The following is a 10,575-nucleotide window of genomic DNA, read 5'->3' as shown; positions in this document are numbered from 1 at the left end:
CGTTGGTAACTTGTACGGGAATGTTGTCACGTTCCGGACACTAACATTAATAATATTAAAATTATTGGGTTGTATGGGTTAAACACTGCGTTATTTGAATGGATTAAAATAGGTGAACACTGATTTATTAATAATAAAAATAATAATACCTTATCGTTTAAAACATCCTTTAAACATAAGGACAAAATCATCTCTTAAAAAAATAATAACTATATATATATATATATATATAAAAGAGGAGGCGTTGACCGATTTATTATCAGTAATAATGGTTATATTGTATTTGTATCTCCTGCCCTTCTAAGAAACCTATCCAAACTCCACCCTTTTATTGTAACTATTCGTATTTGGGTTGACTAACTTTAACCTATGGGAGTTCACCATAGATTTTTTATTTACTAAATAATTTTATTGGCAATGTTTAACAGAGTCATAATTTCATTTGGATGGTAAAATTTTTACTAGAATTTGGTGAAAATTTTGATGGTAATGTTTGAATAGTTTTTTATGGTAGAAATGGATTCAACACTATATTTTGGGGACACTCAAAATCAAGTTTGATATGTATTCTGAATTTCCAAAAAAAATATCTGATATTTCCGAAATCTTATTGGACTTTCCATTGTTTTCTCGATGAAATTGTGGCCTTCTTTTGTTTTACAGTTAGTAGCATTGTCTTCCTTGTTTTCTCCCTACTTATTATTATAAAAATCCCTCATGAAATTGCGGCCTTCTTTTGTTTTAGTGTTAGAAGCATTGTCTTCCTACTTATTATTATACCTGCCAAAAATAGGTTATATTACAATTGGTTGCTACTCAAACTTATTTCACTTCAATTAATTTGCAATTTTTTCAAAATAATTTATTAAATTTATTAATTTTTTTTATAAAAATTGAATATTTGGAAAACTAAATTAATTTTTAATTTTTTAAATCTAAATTTCTATTTTCTAATTGGTGATGTATAAGATATAACTAATTTTATTTGTATTTAAATATAAATTATTAAAAAAAAGTCACATTTCTACCATTAATTATTATGTTCTAAATAGAAAAATAATATTGAGTATAATTAAAAAATGAATATGTTGTAAAGTAATTAGAAGTAAACAAATGTGTGAATCAAATGTTTATATCTTATACTTTTCAAAAATATTTTAGCTAGAAATTCAAATAAACTATTTGAAGATCTATGTTAACTAATTTATGTCGATATCAACTTCATATATATCTATATATAGAAAAAGAAAATAAGCTTTTATGGTTAAAATTTTTATTTGGTCTTATATATACTCTATTTAGCATTCAAAAATACAATTTCAACAATGAAAAATAACACATTGTATTTTGCATTCTAAAAATGTTTGCACGTGAATCAATTTGATCCCTCTCAACTCATGTTAGATCTGTACTTAAGATAAATCTACAGTGGTTAATTAAGTCACCCAATAATTAAAGCTAAATCTAATGAAAATTCAAGTTCCATGTAATTTTAATCTGAAATTGATTTTTAGTTCAATTCCTCATTGTATAAACAATTGGCACTAATGAAAAGACATGATTAATATTTTTTTTTACATCTGCACACGTGTTGCAACATATGGCTTCTCAATCCGTACTTAAGATAAATGTATAATGGTTAATTAAGTCACCCAATAATCAAAGCTAAATCTAATGAAAATTCAAGTTCCATGTAATTTTAATCTGAAACTAATTTTTAGTTCAATTCCTCATTGTATAAACAATTGGCACTAATGAAAATACATGATTAATAATTTTTTTTACATCCGCACACGTGTTGCAACATATGGCTTCTCAATCCCATTGCATGTTCTGCCATTATGTCCTTTGGTTGCGGTGTGATAAAGCTTGTTAGAAATGAAATGAAATGTAATGAAATTTTAACGTCCACGAGACTAGATATAGTCTATGGGACCACTAGCTTCCATGCTTTTTGCCTTTTGCACTTCAATCCTCTTATTATTCAAATTAATGATGAGCTGACCCAACCTTCTAAGAGTCCCCTCACTGAAAAGACAATGCCAAGGAACTGATGTTAACATACTACTGTAACTGTCTCTGATGTCTCTAAAAGTATCACATTCCAAAATGAAATGTTTTTCTGATTCCACTGCCCCAAAAGTGCAAAAAGTACACACCTGTTCTTCCCAATCTTCAGTAGGTCTTTTGCAACAACCTGTTTCACACCGTAGTTGATGCGAGTTAGTTCTTAATTGAGCAATAAGAATCTTTGCTCTCCATGGAATGCTAGCTCCAATGTACTCTTTTTGTTGGAGATCACAAGTGGGGTTGAATTCTTGAACATAGTACTTCTTCTTTCTACCCAACTCTTTTCCCCATATACGCTTACGAAACTTCTCCATAACAAAACTCTTTAAATCCTTGCTATTTGTGGGACATGCATTGAGGTAAATATTTCAGATCTTTTGCAGTCACAGTTTGAGATATCCTATATTCCTCTGTCATGTCTCTTTGGTTTTGAGGGCATTTCTTGTCGTTTTCTTAGTTGATTGATTACATTCATTATGCAACATGAAAAGACTTGTGGTTTATATCATCTGATTGGAATTTATATTTATTTCAAATCTCTATCCTCCAGTAGAGAAATTGATGGAACAATGTGGTAAATTTCGGCTCCTGGACAGGCTTCTAAAACATTTAAGAGCTCGGAATCATAAGGTTTGAGCCAAGGATCTCAGTGGATATGAGCAAGCACAATACTTGATATGACTGGGTTCTGTTTGCTTTGGTATTCATTCTGAAACCATAACCACATGCAATCCTGATTTGCAAGATTGGAGGATGATGACAGGTTTTGATATTTTTGCAATGGACAAGAGTGTTGGACCTACTAGACTACTGCTTGAGTGAGAGCGGACACAATATGTGCCGCATTGATGGGTCTGTTAAACTGGATGATAGGCAAAGACAGGTTGCTCTCAAGCCTTCTCTGTTCTTTGTTGCACGATCATTTGTTTGATTTTGATGTCATAAACTCAAATGAGTTTGATTTTGTCTTGGTCAATTAAAATTGTGTCAAATAACAAAATTACCCAAAGAAGCAGTTTCTGGAACTAGACTTCTGGTTGTTGGTAGAACTAGGCTTAATTCCTAAGAGAGTAGAGAGCTTTAATACTTTTTTTTTACCTGCCTAGTTTTACATTTTAATGAATTTATGTGTTGGTTGATTTACCCATTCTGCATGGCACTTGATTCAGATCAAAGATTTTAATGATCCAAACAGTAAACTTCATGTCCTTTTGCTAAGCACACGTGCTGGTGGACTTGGGATTAATCTTACTACTGCAGATACTTGCATCATTTATGACAGTGACTGGGTAAGAAATTTTTATGCCATTGCATCAACACATATTTTGTTTAAAAAAATTTGTATACTTGGACATGATTTCGTTTGCATGAGTGTTAATTTTGTGCTTAACATGGAACCTATTTTTTATGAGCCATGTTTTGTAATTTTGCAGTCCCATTGTAAAGCCTTCATGCTTTTGCAAATGTTTGATATATTGGTTGTTGGCATATTTACAGAATCCACAAATGGATTTGCAAGCTATGGATCGATGCCATAGGATTGGGCAAACCAAACCTGTGCATGTCTACAGGCTTTGCACAACTCACTCAGCTGAGGTAAGGTTTCTTCGTCTGCTTTGTCTATTTTTGAAACTTTCATACAAGAAATTAAAGGGCATTTGATCAATGTCATAAACATCTCCTAATCGCTACTATTTCTAAAAATAGTGTCGGATGCTCAAAGTAGCATTTGACAGGTTGAAGTTGGAGCGTGTTGTGATTGAGAAAGGACAGTTTCACCAGGGACGAACAAAATCTAATTTGAGTGGTGGGAAGGTGAGAAGAGTGGAGAAATGAACTTGTCTGTCTCTCGCCTAGTGATGTCCGCCTTGGTTAGCTGCTTGTCTATCGCCTGGGTGGTGCGCTGCAGAGCTCGGGGTAGAGTTTTCCCTCGGAGTGAGCTGGTGCGCTGGTGAGTCAAATTGGTTAGGGGAGCTGTAGAGCCTGCGGGGAAAATTCGAATTGGAATGAGTGAAATGGGAATTGGTTTGGAGCAAATTCGAATTGAAATACCCGCGCTCATAATTGCCATACCCGAGCTCAAAATTCTATCAGACGATTTAATGTTCTACGGTGGTGGTTGGAACGGTGGCGGAGCTCGCGAAAGGTGGTTGAGGGCGGAATCGCTGGTGGCCGGAGACAGACATTTTTCCGGGCAGTGACGGAAACCGGGCAATTCCTTCGCCTTGTTAAACTACTCCTATACTTATAGGCATACTTGAATATCATGATTACAAAATAAGACTTCAACGATTTCAACCAATAAAATTAAAATTAATCTAAAAAATAAATATTTTTTTGATAATGTAAATTTTATAAAATGCATTTTAATTTTTAATCTACCCACCAATAATTCAAGGTGAAACTGTTTTTTTCATCGACAAAAGAGACAATATAATCTTGCTTTAGTACAACCAACCATCAAATCATAATCCAATAATTCAAGGTGAAACTATTTGTTTCATGGCGAACCGGACAATATAATCTTGCTTTAGTACAACCAACCATCAAATCATAATCCACATAATTTATTTGCTCCGGAAAGGGTGGCAGATCGTATGGGCAAACAACCATATGGACAACTTTTTTGTTAGTCCACAATCCATGCTCTAAATTTTAATTGCATTTAAAATATGGTATGGATTATGACACGAACTCTTGAGTCTTGAAGAAATCGTTATCGTAATGATAAAATTTATTTGTGATTATAGATTTAAAAATATTTTACAAATGGGAAAGATATAAACAAAGTTAACTAGGCTTTGATTTGAGTATTTAATTATTTATAATTATTTGAGCAAAAATTACAAATTTTTGTTTAAAAGTTAATTTTATATAAATAAATTTTTTATTTTTTGAAATATTTTTATTTTTTGAGTTTTTTAGTCATTTATTAATTAGGCTCTTATTTTACAATAATTTCACAGCACTGGTATGACAATACTGGTGTTCCATTTGTGAACCCATATAGACATCATAATTGAAAGGCAACCATCTCGGTGGTTCATTCAGATATGTTGTCAGAATTCTTTCTTTCTGAAGCGCAGGGAGGGAATATTTCGAGAACAACCCGCTGAGAACAAAACAACACATGCACGGATGCAAATGGAAAAGGCCACACGTGAGCTAGTGTACGGTGACCCTCGACTTTATCTCACGGACCTCAAGGAGTACTGCATATGAATGTAATGCAATGCGAGATTTCCCATGTCCATATTCATTTGGAACTGTAGATAAATTTGTACCAAGTACTGACGCAGTGCATGTCTTCGCTGTCCCTCATTGCTAAAGTGAGTCAGCGCTAGAACTAAAGTGAGTCCCTTACTATTAACATTATAACATGGGTTTAATTTATGGTCAGCGCTAGAACTAATTGGATGTCAACACATTTTTGAATGCGTATATCTACTGTCGCGACATAGATAATAACTCAGACCTTTAGTAAACGATGTCATTTTTATTACCAAAGTTTTGAAGTTTATAAATTGGAAAATACTCGTATACCTATTTAATTCAAAATTATTTATTTATAACTATAATAAACTTTGTATCAAAATTATGTTAAAATAATAAAAATTTAAAAAAAATATACTAGGCCTACTTTGCCTAACTAAAATAAACTATAAGTAGATATAAAAATATAAATCTATCCCTAATTCACCTATAGAATTATATATATTAAAATTGTAAGCAGATATAACAAATAAAAAATTGCAAATTTAGAATTCATACAAGAAAAAATATTACGTATTCATTTTCCAATCTTTAGATTTTTTATTTTTATATAATAAATGAACCATATAAACATTTTTAACAATTTTACCATGATAAAGTTTTTTTTTTACTAGGCTAGCCTTAGGCTAGGGTGGGAAGCCTAGATGCCCCTAAGAGTGCCTTCCACCCCTTCAACTCCCCATGAGATTTGAACCTATGACCTCGTGGGAACACACAAATCAATTAGTCTACACCTCAAGGGTACCATGATAAATCTATCACATGTACAAGATAGTGAACAAAAAGTTTGCATGATTGAAACATAATATGATAAGTTTGGTCTCGTTTTATGAGAACACAATATAATATGTTAAAGCAATCATGTGGAAAGTTCAATTTTTCCTATTATTTTCCCTGTCCTAAGCACATAGATAAAGCATTGGATATTTTAGTCAAACCCATATTAATTTGGGTTTGACAAAAAAAATTGTAAATTAAAATTTATTATTTTTAATAAAAACTTATTTATTTATCTTAAACTTCATTGGTTGAAGTCTTATTTTGCAATGATTTCAAGTGAGTATTGTATTGTACCATCCAATCAAATCAAATTTAGATTAAAGCGTACCATTTGTCTATTCAAAAGAATATAATAAATGGTAAATCAAATTGTATCAAAGGTTTTGAACATATGTATATTTCATTAGATTTTATTAGGTGGGATCAACAAATATCAGTAAATTGTTTGACAACAATGAGTTTGACATTGCAACCATTGGTCGGTATAACTTACAAATAAAAACAAAATCTTTGCATCTTAACCATAGTTAATGGAGATGCCTACTAGGTTAATATCTCATAAATTTGACATTATATAAAAAAAATTACCTTCATTCAATGATATATATAACCCTTATCTATCATAAAATGCTTAATTACATTAAAAAAATCAATAAAGAAAAAAAAGGTTAAACAAATATTCATATAACTTATTTTACAATTTCATTATTATTGGGAGAATTTCTTACAACACATCATAATATCAAAATATTTTATTTAAACTAAGCCACACGAAACGCTAGCTATGCGGCTTTGTTAAAATTACTATGCTTGGAATTGGTGTGTTAAGATTGGTGAAGCCTTCTTTTTGAGTGAGAGCTTGAACTTCATCTACCACCTAAGAGAAATAATCTTAGTATTCTTGTTTTCCTATCCCTCAAATAGAGTTATTTTTTCTTAACATAAAGTAACAACTATATTTTTTAATGAGGAATTCCCTCCATAAGTATGTGTGAAAACGTGAAAGAGTATGGTGAGTTTAAGAAAATAAAAATCCAATTTCCACCTAAAATATAAACAGAGAGTAGGAAAATTTTGGAAAGAGGTTGCTACTTATTTTTGACGTTTTATATTAATTTTTAATTTTTAAATATTTTATAATAAAATAAATAGAAATATTAATGAATTTGTAACACCCCAAAATGCATAAAAATTACTGTGGTTACTAAGTTGATCTTTACTATTTATTACTTTAGTCTTACTACATTATGATGTTAAATAATAAGTGACTTAGGCTGGAAGCCCAAGAAACATATATTTGGTTACCTAAATTATTCCTAATTAAGAGTCCAGACACTTTAACAAAAATAGAAATTGTTTACATTAATTAAAAGAAACGGTTACAGAAAACAGTTACCCATCTACCCCAAAGGGATATTTAGATGGGGGAAAAAGGATCTAGGAGATATCCTAGAGTTGGGTGAAATAAAACAGTGGGAAAATTCTTAAGAATAGTCGAAAAAAAGTACAGGACTTGAAGAGGGGCAGGAGTCAGAGGCCCGAGGTACTTGACTGTAGCTGGAAGTATTTAACTATGAACCAAAGAAAGTGATCGGGGGAGGTTCTGGACATAATTCGTGGCTAGGAGGAGAGACTTTCCAGAAAGGATTGGATATTACAGGTTGCTATTTTTGAATAGATAAGTATCATAGAAAGTTCCATTGATTTAAATGAAAAAATAGGAATTCTCATTATGAAATGACGCTAGAAGAATTACATATGTACAGAATGATTAAATGAAGAAATTCTTTGAAAGTGCATTAAGAAAGAGAATAGAAATTACCAATTACTTAGATAAAACAATAGACATTAAATGATGTTAATGCATGAAAGATATAGCAAGTAATTATAGTACAATATGGAGAATAACCTTATACAGTAATTAAACAAACATACACTATTAAAGCGTTAAATGTATTTCTTGTTTAATAGAGAGTGGGACAATCTGTGTGAAACCCTATAGGATTAATGTCAAATTCATTTGTGTATTATGTTATATAAGACAAACATATATTGGATAATACACCATAAACCGTTTAGGAATAACTCATGGTTACTCATTGTCAAATTAATATTAACAAGGAAACGTTCGCAAGATGCCAAACGGGTATATGTGTTTCAATAGCAATAAACAATGCGAAAAGCTACAGGCCTATGACATAGAGGGAAAGCGTAAAAGACTGCAAGTCATTTCAGAAGTAACCTAGGTGACTCCTTGTATAAACCAACTCTAAACAAATTATTCTGGAAGGGTTGAGCACACTAAACAAATTCGCTATTTTTTTCAATACTCTAAGTAACAGAAAAAAGGAAATTTCAGCCCATCATTAAATCAGAAACGATACAACGAGAATATCATTTAAATACTGAAACACATTTTATTGTAGAAATAGCTTATAATTCCAAAATGGCTCGAATGGGTCGATATGACCAAAAACCTCAAAGTCCATTTAAGCAGTTAACTTAACACAAAAATAAGGCACAATAGAGAAATATCAATAGAAACTCATGATCAATCGAAAACTGATAACTCTCCACATCACTCGTGCCGTGGACAGAGTTTGATTGTTCTATTAAACAATTAATTAATTAAGAACAAAAAATCTAAGTAATTCTCAGCGAAGATCTCCGCTTGATGCACAAGTCTTATGTTATTGAGTAGATAATATTTTCGTAGCTAAATAGTTATGCACCAGAGATAAGTTGTGCCCACCTGGAAATGAACATTGAAATCGCAAGCCCTAAACTTCTAAGGAGTATTCTCCTAGCTTTCGTGAACTGAGCAGATAGGGGAAGGTACCTACAAACAACTGCAAACACGCAGGAAGTTAGTATGAGGTTAACCGATAGCAAAATTTATAGAATGCATAATGCCGAAAAGAGGAATAATTCATACCTGAAACTGGAGGGTTTCCGCTTCGAGCAGCCACTTGTAAACACATCACACCTCATTAGTTAACGGATTCAAGTTTGAAACACTATAAATACTTAGGAAAAAAATTTGGTGGTTTATGAACTTACCTCCCAAAAATGATTGCCGGATGTTATAGATCTGATCCCACTTGTTATAGATCTAACCCAAGAATATATGATAATAGAAATAAACCCAAGAATAATAAGATTGAAATAGATAGAAATGATTCACTTTATTATCAAACCCTTAAGGTAGGGCAACACCATACATTCACTCCTTAAGGAAGGAGAACACTCCACAAGCCATATGCCTGTTCATACAATAATCCTTGACTACTCTTCCTTGACGTGGAGTCTCTAGCCTCTATATAGGCCTCATACATACAATACCATGGGTCATTACCATGGTTCCCTCATACCATCAAACTAATACCATGGGCCCATTACATTATTACTAACTACTTGTGGTCCCTTACATGATATGGGTTAACGACCTTATTTATTACTATGTCCCATCCCATTATTACATTATTACCTTGGGTACCTCCCTTGGTACCCCATATTATCCCCCCTAGGTATATAACATTCCACCCCCCTTAGCATGTTTCGTCCTCGAAACATGGGAAGAACACAAATAATAAGATCTACTCAAAAGAGTAGTCCACTGGTACCATGCACGTGCATCTAGCCATCCAAGACAGAGGTGAACCCTCGGTTTCGCTGGTGCCTCGCTCGCTTGAGATGGAAGTTGACCGTGGTAGCTCTTCTGTGTTGATGTGTAGTAGGTGGATCTTTGCTCCTCTCTATCTGTCCTGCGGGGGTTGTTGTCCGTGTGGCTAATTGGTTGCCATCTTGATGGTTGTCTTGCGGGGTGATGTGGGTGATGATATGTTGAAGTTTTAACCCACGGTGTCTTTTTCTTTAATTCACCCTGCTGTGGTGCCTGTTGTGGTGTCTTCTTTTCCAATATGACTTCAACCACTGAGCCCTCATCTGATGTACCTGTAACCTTTTCTGCTTCAGCCTCTGTTTGTGTTTGATTGTCGATCATCAAAGGCTCATCATCTGATATGTCAGTCCCTGGAACATCTTCTGCTTCAGCCTCCATGTACTCTATTTGTTTATTGATGGAAATATCCTGTAGTGTAATTTTCTTCCTTTTATACCAGAGCTTCAGGAACTTCTTCTGCACATTAATATTGATAGTACCCGCAGATTCCATCCAAGGATATCCCAAAACAACATCCATATTATCCATCTTTGAAGTATAAAAATCACCATGCAACACATACTTATCCATAGAAATCTTCAAATCCTTATACACTAGAACATCCTCATTATCCACTTGTGTGTTTTCAATGTGTTTTGCTGGAATTTGCAATTTTTTTGCCAAATTAACATTGATGAAATTATGCTTGCAACTAGGATTTATAGAAACAATGATCTTCTCTTTATGAATCAATCCATGAACCTGCAATAAGGATATACCAGTATGAAATA

Source organism: Pinus tabuliformis, chromosome 8, assembly GCF_031772625.1.
Source record: "Pinus tabuliformis cultivar Carrire ecotype Pingquan chromosome 8, CPIR1, whole genome shotgun sequence".
NCBI classification, from domain to species: domain Eukaryota; kingdom Viridiplantae; phylum Streptophyta; class Pinopsida; order Pinales; family Pinaceae; genus Pinus; species Pinus tabuliformis.
The sequence above is the reverse complement of the archived record's forward strand: the minus strand, read 5'-3'. Positions refer to the sequence as shown.